Below are 13,786 nucleotides of genomic sequence, written 5' to 3' on the forward strand. Positions count from 1 at the left end.
TGTGTGTGTGCTTGAGAAAGCTGTAAACTAATTCCACATTGCACAAGGTGCAAACAACCTTATGCCTGTTACACACATACTCCGTCTGCAGTGCGCTTGCATTTCATATTTTTTTTACGCACCCATGTTAACAGATTCCAGCGTTCACGCGGTTACAGTTCGTCAGTGCGTTCCAGGAGTGGTGCATCTGCAGCAGTGCAGTAATCGTTTACGTACCGAGTAGCGGACTGCAAACGCGTCCTGTGTGAAAGCACAATGAGTATGAGTCCGTGCTGCTTCTGCACCACATACGTAACGCACACGGACTGCATATGCACTGCAGACAGATTATGTGTGATACAGGCATGAGTCTTGTTGAGGTTTCCATTGGGAGGCTTCTTAAACAAAACAATTTCCCTGATGCAAACCCGGCGCCTTCAGCTGCATCCATGTAAACATATATATATATATATATATATATATATATATATATATATATATATATATATATAAAATAATAACAAAAAAGTAGATTCTCGCAGAAATTTGTAGATGTCATGTATTTATTGGCTTTTTCTGTTTTCTGAGATTTTCAGAAATTGCAATAACCCCTAAATTAAACTCCAAACTCCACCTGATAATCTCTGAAACAATACTATCGCTTACTTCATTAAATAAAGTAAGATGGATCAAGACAGGAAAGGATGTAAAAACACGTAAAAAAAAAAAAAAATCTCCATTCTCAAATTCAGCCTCATCAGGCTCTCTTTTTTATGTCCAACTCCAGAACATTCAAACTAAATCTGTGCTGGACCCTCTCTTCGTCAACGACTTTTGGTTCCAAAAACCCTTATAAACTGATCCTTGCTCAATCAGGCTTACCCGCAGAAAAATTTCCCAGCCACTCATTTCACATCGGGGCAGCAACTTCAGCAGCTCAAAAGGGCCTCTCACAAAATCAGATAGAGGTCATTGGTCATCAGACATTTAAAAATAAAAATAATAATTTCAGCGTTTTAACCCATGTTGTTTACTTGATTAATCAGAGGCTCTCCCTCCCAATGCAGCCAGTTATCGCTTCTCTGGTCAAAGTAAGGGCCCTCCGGCCATCGTTGCAAATCTCCTTGCCTATTCAGCATCGGACAGGCTCTCCCTTCTGGTGCAGCAGGGAAGTAGCTCCCTTCGGTCGCAGTGTGATCCTTTCGTGTGTTATTGAGTTGCACTGCATGCTCAGTGGCAGACGGGGTTCTCCCTCCCAGTGTAGTAGAGCCACAGGCCCCCTTCGGTCGTTGTGGCAGCCCTCCATCCGATGCATCAAATCACACCTCATATCTAGTCGCAAGGGGGCTCTCCCTTCTGATGCAGCAGAGTCGCAGCTCCCTTCGGATGCAGCGAGAGTCCCTCCATCAGTCGGGTTTCTTGCTTACTCAGCATCGGACGGGGCTCCCCTACCAGTGAAGCAGACCCACGGCTCCCTTCGGTCGCAGGGTGAACCCCCCGTCTGAGTTATGTTGCATGCTCAGTGGTGGACTGGGATCTCCTTCCCGGTTGAGTAGAGCCGCTGGTTCCCTTCGGTCCCAGTAGGAGACCTCCATCCAACGCATCAAACCACACCTTGAATCTTCTTGCCTATTCAGCATCTGACGGGGCTCTCCCTTCCAGTGAAGCAGACCCATGGCTCCCTTTGGTCACAGGGTGAACCCCCCGTCTGAGTTATGTCGCATGCTCAGTGGCGGCCAGGGATCTCCCCCCCGATGAGGTACAGCAGCTGGCTCCCATTGGTCGCAATGGGAGACCTCCATCAGTTGCATCAAACCGTGCTTCGTACTCCGCCACAAAGGGACTCTCCCTTCCATTGCTGCAGAGCCGCAGCTCCCTTTGGATGCAGCAAGAGTCGCTCATTTTTGATATCCGGCATTGTGCTCCTCTCATAGCGGCACGGAGGGCTCGCCAGTAAGACTTTGCGAGCCACAGCTCTCGTCGAACTCTGCACGGGCTCTCCCTGTCGCTCTGTGCTTTTCTCTGCATGCATATTTTGGGGGGCAACTAAATTTAGCTCTCTGGCTGTTGTCTTATGCATTTTAAGTTTCTTTTCGGGAGTTCTTTGGGTTCAGGCTATGCTCCGGGCCCGGACCCCTCCCCCAGGACAGCATGCCAAAATATGATTACTATTCGCTTTCAGATTAGATGTAAGGATGAACTCTTGAACTAAAAATAAAATAAAACTCATAAAACTTCATGAAAACTATGTTTTCAGATTTTTGACATTCACAAATGACAAAAACACAACTAACATCACTATAACTTTAAAATTATGGAACATTGTTTATTATTTTTATTATATATAAAAAAATGAATAAAACACTACAATAGTATCTCAATGATACCAAAATAACAAGTTTGGTCATGTTTCCTGTTCCTGTCCTAAACTCTGTTAGTTCCCCGTTTGGTTAATTTGGTTCCAGCTGTGTGTCATTCATTTGTTCATTTTTTCCCAGGTGTGTCCCATTGTGTCATGTGTTTAAATAGTGTTTATATGAGAATAACAATAATAGTAATCAGTGGTTACTTGAAGTGAATCCAGAGAATACCAATGAGATCTAATAAGTCAGACAGTCTATACAAGTCTAACACCATTCAAGAGCAGGTTAAAGATGGCTTGGGAGGGCAAGTGTTATTTTTAATTAATTTATTTTTTGATTCCTTTATTATTTTCAGTTCTCTAGAAATATGTATTTGAGCAAACAATACTTTGCAAAGAAAAGGAGATGATAATTAAAGAAAGAATGATAAATGTGTCTCTAATATGAATCACACGCTAGATTATGTTTTATTTATATAGCACGTTTTTAAAAAAGGGAACGTTGACCAAAGTGTTTTACAAATCAGATAAAACATAACTGCAATAATCCATAAGCAATCAAACATGAGATAAATGAAATGGAAATTAACTGTATGATATTAATGTGTTTAAATATATGAAATGACTGCTATGTTTATTTAGAATTTTCTCATTCATCACATTGAATTACTCATAAAATAAAATAAGATAGATAGATAGATAGATTCATATATTCTTATTATCAGAACAAATGCCGATTTATTTTACCACAATTTTAATAATTATTACACAAAGTATTAAAAAGAAAGAGAGCCTACCTTATTTGTTAGATTGTGACTATTGTGCCTTGACTGACTGAATGACTGACTGAACTTTAACGCAAACCAGAGATATAAACTGCCTGAAAAAACAACAGGAAGTACGTTTAATACCACAACTCTCTGAGAATTAAAACCCTTATTTCATTTCTCGTATTTGGGGATGCTGTGCTGAAGAGCATCAGAGCTTAAGTTCAGATCTAAGAGTCAATGAATGTGTACTTGACTTGACAAACTTTGAAATGAAGAGAATATGAAACAATGAAAGAAACAATGCAAATGGAGAACAAGAAGACTGAGTTTGTTAGGTCTCTTGAAGCTGCACACATACAGACTTGCTATTTCTTTGTTATTTCTTGGTGGCGAAAGAGATATTTTAACAAAAATTTTTTTTTATAATTTACACATCCTTATATCGTTCCAAACTTGCCTGACCAGCTGGTTTTACCAGGTTTTAGTAGCTGTTTTCTCACAAAATCAGCTGGGTTTACCTATATATAGATGTTTTTTTTTTTTTTTTTTTTGCTACATTTATATTTTATCTTTTAAAACTACTAAATTAAAACTTAACTATTTCAAACTGAAAACGGAAAACTTTTAAAACTAGGCTACAGTACTTCAAACTTTCTGGCCAGGCTTTTTCAACCCAACTTCACTATTGAGAACATTGGTCAAGTTGAATTCAGAAAGCACACAAATATATTTACTGGCAAGTCCTATCAAAGCAAACATAGTAAGCAATGTTTTTTTTTTTTTTATTATTTTTTGGGGGGGGTTTATATGTGAAAATAAAGATGTATCGTTTACATTCATCAAGAAAATGTGTTTTAGGAGTAATTTTAAAAGTTTCCACACAGCTCCCTCGGTAGTTCAAAAGCTTTTGGAAAATAGAGCAGCTGTAATAATCATCAAGAATGAACACTTTATTGCTATAGTCACTGTCAGTCTACATGGGAATAAAAAAACAAACTAAACTAAAAGTGCATTTATAAAAATTTATAATTTGGGATGCTCAACACTATATAAAACCTAAAAGCAAATGTCCATCTAAAATAATCCCAGGTAAAGTCAGTGAATACCTTTTTTTTATTTACTTTTGCATGTAATAAGTGTGTGGTCATGCTGAATGGTTTATGCATGTCCATGTTTTGTAATTATAGTGGAAGAAAACAAATGAACTCATAGTCTGTTTTGTGTCATTCCTTGATTCTCAGAGCATCCCATGCCATCATGGGTAATGAAACAAAGGCCTCTGATGACCCAGGAATAGGTTTTAAAAATTAAAAAGCTCACCAAGAATGTCAAAATAAATCCCCTTTTGAGGAAACCCTGCAGAAAGACAAGAAACAAGAAAACAAGAAAAGCAAGAAAAATAAATAAATCTGCACTAGAAGCCTGAGCAAGAACTATTTTCAGTGCACAGCTGGGAAATGTGCAACCCTTTACCTTTGTAAAGGAGAAAAATGCTTTAAGCAATGAGTATATTGACTGTTGTAGGAGCTCTTGAAGCAGTAGATTTAATCAGATGTGATACAGTTCAAAAAATTATGTTTCACTCAAATCTTTAAATCAGCCCTGAGAAGTTCCTGTTTGTCTTAAAAATGAAACTTCCTCTTTTTCATTGTGCAGTAGCCACAAATCTGACTTTTCCTCACATGTCTGTCAATATGCTAAAACATTTCACTTGTGCAGTTTAGGTGACACACCATCAGGTGCAAAAGAGTTTGTTATTTTTTTTCTATCATATTCAACCATGTTGTCATGCTAGCTATCTCTGTTCTGCCTCTGGATCTATAGTTCAATCAGCGTCATGTCACCTCCCCTTTTTGTGCGATTTAACTCTGACCAAGAATTGCCCAGACTGTTCTCATAGACTTCCATACAAAGATTGATTGTTTCTTTCTGAACTGCAGGCCCTGCAATGAAATCTCTATGGGTTCCGGGAGGGCTAGCACTGACATGCTTTCGTCATCATAAATAACCTTAAATTGTGCAGCGATTGGTGGGAACAAAGGACCTCTATTAATCATTTTTAGCAGGAGTCCTCAAGTTTAGGTCCTTGTCCGACAACTTATCAAAATTCTCAGGCTGAGTCTGTCTGGAGCCTGTTTCTCTCTCTCTCTCTCTCTCTCTCTCTTTTGCAGAAGATTAGAAGATTGTCTAGTGGCCGTGAGTGTAGTTTGTCTGAACTACGCAAGGTGAGGATGCCTGTTGGATGTTTTCAGCAACAGTGAAGTGGAGATTGCTGAGATAGCGGCTTACGAAAATGACATGCCCGTAATCACGCAGCAAGAGTTGAGTTCAGAGTAGATTAATGTAATAGAGGTCCATGAGGAAGGGTTTAAAGTGCATGGGGATTTTATTGGGAAAAATCGTTATATGGAGAAAAATTAGGAAGGTTTAATTGACAAAGTGTCTGGCCGTTTACATAAGTGGAGGAGGATTCTCTTAAATCTCATATAGGGCTAGAATGCTTATTATTAATAAATTGGCAGCATCTATGCTGTGGCATCGGTTAAATGTACTCGATTATGTAAATCCAATAATCGAGACAAAATGATTATTGTTCCCCATTCTTTCCCATTTTACAGCGCTGTGCTTTCGTTCCTCCATAAAAGCCCAATTTCCCATACAAATCAGTAAAATCAATCTGTTTTTTTTTTTTTTTTTTTTGGTTACGAAAACGTCGCCAGTGAGTGACGAAAACTTTAAATAGACGTGTATGAGTTGCGACTGATGGTGACTGAATGAACTGTAGGAGAGTTTTTATTATGCAGAAGTAAATAAATAATTTGTGACTTCTAATTATTGGGGGATTAGCCCCCATCAATGTCTATGGCAGTTATCGTCCTGATCAGACATATGCTGTGGCACTATCATGTAGTCTGTGATATGACGTTAGCAAATATTAGAGATTTTTTGCAAACATTTCTTTGAGTAACATAATCGTTAATATGAACTCACAACTGAATGTAACATAAAACAAATGATTACTTTTTAAAATCTTTACTTATGCCAAAAAAGGTTACATTCTGGTGCAATGCATTAAATGTATAAATTTTATGTTAAAAATTGAGCATGGTCCCTTTATAAATAAATAAATGAATAAATAAGATAAATTTATGTGTCTTTTTGTTAGCTGTGGCAGCCATGTTACCGAGATAATTCATACCCCTTCGTTTAGAATTGTGGGGTCTTGAAAAATCTTCGTTTGAATGGCTATCTGGCCCTTACCCAGGCTAAGGGGTAGAATTGGGATTGGGCCTTAAAGTCATCTTTAAGCTAAATCGGTCAAGCACATGCAAAAATGTGTCAAAATGCTGCGCTTGGTGTTTATTCATGTATACATTCGTCGGTCATGTAATAAATGACTGTAAAGAGTTGAGAATGAAAATACGCTTGTAACAGTAATTTGGATCCGTCTCGCTCTTAAAGTCACAGCAGGCTATATTTTATTTTACATTTGATTATTCATTTCCTGTACCACCCCTTACGAAAATTAACCATTTTACTACAAATAAAACTAAAAAACCATGGTTACTATAGTTAAACCATGGTAACTACAAATTAACCATGGATTTGCTATATTAACCATAGTTTAACCATGGTATTTGTAGTAAATCTGTAGTTATACAAATGGTAGTCAACATGCCAAAAAAACATGGGTTACTACAGTTTTACTTTAATAAAACCATGGTTATTTTTCGTAAGGTACGCTACATGAATCTTTTCATATGAACTGCAATAAATACAAAACTGAAGCCAAACTTAAACTGATATAAGACATTAATAATAAATGGCATTGTAAATAAATGAAATAATCATACCGCTTGAGACTTGCATAAAAAAAAAGATAAAAAAAAACATTAAAGCACAGTTTGTTTAATTTGTATCTTTTTATTCTATTGTATTTGTTCCTTTGCTTTTTTTATTACTGACAGTTTATTTATTTTCAATAATTTTGAGGACTTTTTGTTTGTTTGAAATTCTGCTGGTCCCTACAATGTAGTCAAGTCAAGTCTGCTTTATTGTCAATTCTTCCACATGTACAGTACATACATACAGAGAATTGAAATTGCGTTACTCTCAGACCCTTGGAGCATAAAGATAACACTAACAGTAGAACATTAAATACAGATAATAAAATATAAAGTACAACTATACAAATAGGTCATGTAAAAAGAAAGACAAGTAAAGCAGCACATGGTAGGTAGAGTGCAAACCAGTGAAGTAAACAGTGCCGATATAATGTAGCAACCTTATTTACAGGAAATACATATTTGATATGTATCACTATCTTTAAATAAATCACTCATATAAATGATTATTATATAATGATTACAATGTTGACCAAAATAATTGTGATTATGATTTTTGCCATAATCGAGCAGCCCTACATCTAACATCATTGTTAAAACATTTATGGAGAAGTGTTTGACAAAAGTTGCACATCTGATTGATATCGATTCCAGAAAATGGAGACCAACAATTGAAATTTGTGAACAAGTGGGATTTAGGTCTGTGAGGATCGTGGAACATTTAATAAACGGTCTGAAAGCTGCTTTTTCTTCTCAATTCCTACATTTTGTATGTTTTTCTGGTGAATTGTTGCAATGTTCCTTCCCTAAGTTATTTTTGTCCCCAAAGGGTTGCACAGACAGTGACAAATAGGGGAAGTTGTTGAAGTTCAAGGGGATACAAGAGCTTGATTTTCAAGCTGTTGGAAAAAAACTGAGTTTTATAAGATGTGTGTAAATACTGATTATTTTGAAGATATTACTCATAGATGTGATACAAAATGGAAGGAACAGGTCCACTTCCCAAATGCTCTGGAGATTTGCAGTGGAGAATATTGCACTGTGTGTTAACTACAAATAGTTTTGTTTCCAAGTTCAGAATGTTTGTTTAATCACCCTGTATTTTTTGTACCAAACCAGACACTGTGTTTCATGTTTTTGCTGAATGTTCCAGGCTAGTGCCACTGTTTACAGTATTTGAAAGAATACTTGGGATTTAGGTTTTTGTTTTAATAAGATATATTTTTGATTTATTTATGGATGCAAGTATTCGAAAACAAACAAAGAACAGTGTATTTTGGCAAATTTTATATATTTGTATTTTGGCTAAATTAGCCATTTTGAAGACCTATATAATGGCTCTTGAGAGGAAAAACATCAATGACTGCAAATGTTTACTGCTTTAGTTGAATAGCGGATCAGGGTGGAAAATAAATGTTATCAAATGACAAAGAATTTACTTGAATTTGAGTTTTAATGGTGAGTGAATGGTGCTTTATTGTCAGTATGTGAAGATGAGACTAGAATGTTTAATTGGTAATGTTTGTGTAACGCATGGACACTGGGGCAGAAGGTAAAAGCAAGTTAAAGTTTATTGTGGGTGTTTTGAGCAGAGTACGGGAGAGATGCAGAGGATATGGTAAACTGATGAAGCTGGTTCCGGTAATATGAATAGGATGGGGATTTCCAGAGCCATCGGTGGGGTGACCAAGAGAACAGACACGTTGCACACACCTTGGAGAATGGGTCACAGGAGACACTCGGGAGAGACGCTGAAGAGACACTGGAGAACCACAGGGGTCGAGGAGAAGGAGTCAATGAAAGATAAGTAGCAAGGTTTTTAGTGAGTCAATACAGGTAGCTTAACAACAGGAGAGGTTCCGCTATGCACCTACGAGATCGGACAACTGAGTGACTGAGGTGTGTGTTTTTATGTGGAGGTGATCTGATGGGATAATTGTGCACAGGTGCCAGTGTTTAGAATTCTGCCGAATTTTATTTATTTATTTTATACACATATGTATACATAAACACATATATAGCTACTATTGTTGCAGCCATGAAATTATTATTATTTTTTTTTACAAAAATGCTTGGAGCATTTTTTGTTTAAGGGGGGGGGGGGGGGGGGGGTGAAATGCTATTTCATGCATACTGAGTTTTTTACACTGTTAAAGAGTTGGATTCCCATGCTAAACATGGACAAAGTTTCAAAAATTAAGTTGTACGTTTGAAGGAGTATTTTTGTTCCAAAATGTATGGGTCTTTTGTTTGAGTATGGGTCTGTGTGACATTAGATGGAGCGGAATTTCCTTATATGGGTCCTAAGGGCACTTCTACCTAAGGGCACTTCTGTTTGTAAACTTGGCCTTACAAACAAAGCCCAGTTTGGCGCCGGATTTGCATATCGTTTATTTCTAAAGGATAATGCAGTCCCAACGAAAAAGGGTAATTGAGATTACATTCAAATAGTTTTCCATTTCTTTTAGTAAAACAGAGAAGACAGGTTTACAGTTTGAGAATTTGCATTTGTGAATGTGACATTTGTTTAGAAAAATTTTAATTAATAACAAAACTGATATTTTCATTTGTGGGGTCAGAGTCATAATACCCAAATATAATGTTTTTCATATGTACTGAGAAGCCTGGTAACATCTCACACTATCAATATTGACAAACACCAATATCATCCCAAAGTTTCTGAGTTTAGTGACATGACCAAATTAAGTATACATTTTCTTCAAAACCAGAACATAAGATCAATGTCAGATTTAAATCTTTGTATAAACTTCTTCACAGGGTAGAACCTGTGTATAAGCTTAAAAGAAATTAATTTCACTTTGTCTTTGAAAAAATTTTTTTGCGGTAGAGACCAGATTTTATGAACGCGAGAGCTTTCCAATATGCACGCCACTGAGTGGCATCTGTACTTCCCGGTCAGAGAGCACCTGTCCATCAAAAGCTCACTATCCAATCAGAGCAGATCACTGTTAACCCCGCCCCCACGAGAAGTTTGTGTCAAAAAAACAAACAAAAAACTGCGAACCGTAAGCAAAATCTGTGGCAATGCATTCAGAATCCACGATTAGCGAAAACAAATCTTTGGAAAACATTAACAAAGAATAAAGCATATTTGAAGAGCCTGTTAAATTTGTGCGACTGAGTTCATTTTTTTTTTCATTTTCATTGTGTTTTTCTTCTTTTGTAATGACATATTTTTGATTGTTTCTGAAAAAGTTACGTTCAGTTTTATAAAGTTTTGTTCATTTTTATTGAAGCAAATGTAATTCCATAGAGGCCATGGCCAACAGTGAGTTGACAACATTTGATCTATTAAACCTCTCAAATCAACACTTGACTTGCCCAAAGAGGGAGTGTAAGGTGTGTACGTGTCAATCCCTCCACCCCCTTTTCAAATCACTAATTATATCGATTGAGTAATAATTTATTAGTCTTCCTCTACTTTACCCAAATACTGGGTCTGTGTAGCCTATACTCTGTCCAGCAGGAATACATTTTTCCTAATTAATTTCTCTTCCCATTGCTAATGATGGCTGATTTTTTAATCTTTTGTATTCTACGTTCTTACCCAATTCATTTATTGAGCAGGGAACTAAGAATGGTAAAAAAAAAAAAAAAGGGAAATTCTGTTAAATTTAAGCAAAGGACATGAGTAATAATTTATTTTGAAGCCACATTCACTTCTCAGTATTTGCAGTTTCTGATGGTTACAGAGAACAACTGGAGACCAAAATAAAACCGAAGATAGACAGAAAGTCCCTGCAATTTAATTGGTAAACCAGTGGTTCTACAGGCGAACATTTCCATTCTTAAGACAGCAATTCTGAGAATGACAGGACATTTGTTACTTTATTTAATTTATCAAAGTAGAGTCAGTTTTCTTTCACATTTACATTCAAAAACTTTATTTTAAGGTGTCTTTATTACACATTACATGCACTTACTATTATGATAACAATTCATTATGCATAAAAAACGCAAGTAAACCTAAGACAAACCCTAATCCTAAGTACATGTATTTAATTCATATTACTCTGTGCTTAAATGTATAATTTCACTGTAACTTTACATTTTAGCTTCTGTACATTTATTTATCCAATTAAATGATAACTAGAATGATAAATGCCACATAAATAAGTGCAAAATAAAATGCAATAACGTTAATAACAGTTCAGAAAACAATATAAACTATTCAACTATTCAAGACTGCTGTCTTGAATTAAGAATTCATTATAATAATTACACTCTTGAAACTTTGTGTTTACAGTGGTCACTTTTCAGTTTGCTATTTTTCATATTGTAGTGTATTATTCTAATAATAAAAGTAGTTATAATACAAATGTTATTAAACTGAATGTAAAAACAGACAGCTGCCATTAATGCTCTCCAACGTCCCACATGTGTTCTGCTGTATGATGCTTTGGGATGGGAAAAAACAATGGGAAAATCACGGCCTCAAAGGTTCCTGTCTGGTCATACCATGTTCTTTCAGCTACACATCATACCCACCCAAAGACTGTTGTGTGGTATCAGTCTGTCTCTTATGGATACCCTTTAGTTTGTGATCCATGTATCCAAATTATGTCATTGAGCAATTTAGAGGAAATACCTATTTATATGGAAACTCAAGTTGAGATTGCAGTCTGGTGGTCAAAAACCTGGACACGTCCCACCATGGAGAAAATATGCATGATAATGAAATGGACAATGAGCCTATCGAAAATCACTCTAACATGCACAGGTGTCATAAAAACAGAAAGCATTAACATTCAGTGTTCTGTAACATATTATTATGGCATAACTGTGACAGCTACAAAAGACAAAGATGCACAGTATAAGTAATGTATGAAAATACTGTATGTGGATTTTTGCTGTCAAAAATCCACTATTAGGCATGTGTGTTACATTGCTCCATCACTTGTGTTCCTCCTCGCTTGCTGTTTGTGTTTGTATGTTACTTTAGGCTAACATTATTTCTTCATTAATTGAGAGTTAAGTAAGTAAATAAGTATTTCTCTTATTTATTATTTAGCTTCTCATATTGCATTTATTGATTGTAGACAGTCTATTAATGATACACAAAATTCATTAGAACCATTTGAACAGAGTATTGCATTCTCTTCTTATTAAATTAATTTACTTTAAAACCCATCAATCAACAACCTACAATTTCCTAAAGTCATACCTATTTGAAGTTATCCTAACAGGAGTAGAAAGGCAGTTGTTGAAGCATATTTTATAAATTAATTGTTTTCTGAAGCACAGTGTAGAAAACTTGATGTTTGAAACTGCAGCTGGAATCGCTTGCCAGGTCATTGCTGAACATGGTATGGATATGTCTCGGACTGAAAGCGCTCTCTGCAGTAAACAAGTTTCTCATCAGCAGAAAAAAATAAAAGGCACAGTGGAACTAGATCACACCAGCACAGTGTGAGAAACTAGTGATAGCCTGCGGCCGCAGATGTCCTTAGGTCATTCAAAGCAGGGGCCTCCCCTTATGAAACAAAAATACATTGCAGTATATTGGACAATATCATGTAATATATTAGGCATATATTCTTTTATATATTTATTTTTTCCAATATATTGCAATATATTGAAAGTGGCAATCATTTGTATATTTTGCAATATATTATATAATATATGTTTCATTAATATATTATTAAATGTTTTCAAATATATAATATATTAGGAAATAAAAAGGGAAAATAATATATTACAATCAGGGTTTCCGTTGTCCGGTAATTGCCGGACATTGGCCGGAAAAAAAATGAAATGTCCGACAAAATTAAATCTCTCCGGTCAAATTGTCCGAATGAAATTGCCTAATAATCCCGCCCCCCTAACACAATCTGAATTTGAGAATAAGCCTAAAATGTATAAAGCAAAAATACACCGAACTTTGGCTATGTTATGAAGGAACAGGCTCGTTTGAAAGTTATTAAACATTATTACATGGCTTTGTTGAATTCCAATGTGGAATGCGGTCTGTTATTTCTTGATATCAGACCGCTGCGAAGCACTAGCGGCGCCAGGATTTTGATTGTAGGTGGGCCTCCAGAAAACTGGATGGGCCAGTTAAAATAAGCCAAAAAAATAAAAATAAAAAAATAAAAAAATAAATAAAAACGGGTTCCCCTTTCATCTCGGTTTCAGCGCTTTTCTGGGCACTGAGGACAGCGACTCAGTAGCCTACTTGAATTTAATGTGTAATTAGCATAGGTAAAAAAAAAAATTCGTTTTAAATTGTTAAAAAGACATTTCAAGCTTTCTTAAGATATATTTCATGTCTGTGAGGCCTACGCTGAGTTTCGTTAAATTAGGATGAGATGCACTCCAGTTCACTAGCAATGCAAGTGGCCGCGAGGGCGCCTGCATGATTAGGCCTGTCGTCTGCTATATTTGCTTCTTATGTATTAAATCCAGGCAATTGGTTTATAAAAAAAATTACTAAAATTAAGATACAATTTATACAAAACGAAATTCACTTCAAAAAAGTATTTCTACTAAACAAAACTTAATTAAGTGGTCAAAATCATGTCTGACCCGCTCCATGTCTCTCGATATTGCGCATCTTATCTTACTCGTGCAGTTCACTTTTCATAATCAACATAAATTAAAAAATAACATTATAATATTTTAACAAATATTAAACTAAATAAGCTTATTTAATGGCTACAACATGTATAGTAGACCTAGAATCTCTATTTGTACAAATTGCTGCACATTCATTTCATTCTGAATTTTGCACACATAAGTTGAAAGGCATTTGTTTGTGCATGCATGTAAAACATATCTGCAACTTTTATCAAGTTAACTGATAATTATGC

Source organism: Carassius auratus, unplaced genomic scaffold (assembly GCF_003368295.1).
Source record: "Carassius auratus strain Wakin unplaced genomic scaffold, ASM336829v1 scaf_tig00023221, whole genome shotgun sequence".
Taxonomy (NCBI): Eukaryota; Metazoa; Chordata; class Actinopteri; order Cypriniformes; family Cyprinidae; genus Carassius; species Carassius auratus.